This window comes from Sinocyclocheilus rhinocerous, unplaced genomic scaffold (assembly GCF_001515625.1).
Source record: "Sinocyclocheilus rhinocerous isolate Xijiao unplaced genomic scaffold, SAMN03320098_v1.1 scaffold448, whole genome shotgun sequence".
Classification (NCBI taxonomy): domain Eukaryota; kingdom Metazoa; phylum Chordata; class Actinopteri; order Cypriniformes; family Cyprinidae; genus Sinocyclocheilus; species Sinocyclocheilus rhinocerous.
Window position 1 is genome coordinate 1,082,990 of NW_015651514.1, and position 920 is coordinate 1,083,909.

The 920-nt window shown below is 29.5% G+C and overlaps 1 protein-coding gene across 1 annotated transcript in view; it reads left to right on the plus strand.

The window, feature by feature from the left end:
• LOC107713043 (cell cycle checkpoint control protein RAD9A-like) overlaps positions 1-920 on the plus strand; it is a 17,314-nt gene that overhangs the window by 11,260 nt on the left and 5,134 nt on the right. The window lies entirely within an intron of this gene.

Consider the following 920-nt stretch of genomic DNA (forward strand, 5'->3'; position numbering starts at 1 on the left):
TGTTGCTTAACTAGGCTGTATGTTATAAATATAAAAACTAAGTTACATTTTTATGTTTCTTCTGTGGGCAGTTGTGTTCATTTGTTTTAATTTCTCAATTGAAATTTGTTTTAAAATTGTTTCACATACACACAGGCTGCGTGAGCCTCAACTGGCACGACCTTGTTGTTACTGTTGATTATCCATCATCAATTGCCGTTTACACCGAATGTAATAAAATCAGAATAATTCTTGCCGAAATTTCGGTGCTTCCCTATTTAGATGTTTTAATCAGATTAGTTGTCTGGTCGGGCAAATAAAATTCTCTTCTTTCACTTGCCCCTTTAAAAAATCCACTTGTCGCAACACAAGCATTACTGTCGAGCTCTGTATATAAAATTCAACCCGCCGAAGTGGCTCGTGGGAGTGACTGTGTTATCCGCCACTACTGAAATCTACCCGCATTTGGCGGGTTGGCGGGTGTTAATGTTAAGCAGTGATTCTATGTAATTTTAATAATTAATAATAAATTCAAAATATATGTATAACTTATTTATTATTAATTATACAATAATAATATAATTTACAAATGTATAATTTATTATATATATATTTATAATTTACATAATCATGAATCAGTGTTGGTTGTAATAACATTGTTAATAATAAATCATTAAATATATGGATATATAATGAAAATAATTATTTATTTATTATTTACAGTGTTTATTTATTTATTTTTATAAAACGGATAGTTCCGGTCCTTGATTCTGATTGGTTGAGTCGCCTTTTAAAGCTGTTGTAAATTACTCTACAAACATACACCTTTGTTTCTAATAATAATAATAATAATTATTATTATATTAATTATCATTATTATTTATAAGTAGGGATGCACCGATACCACTTTTTCCAGTACTCGCCCGATACCGATACTTTTA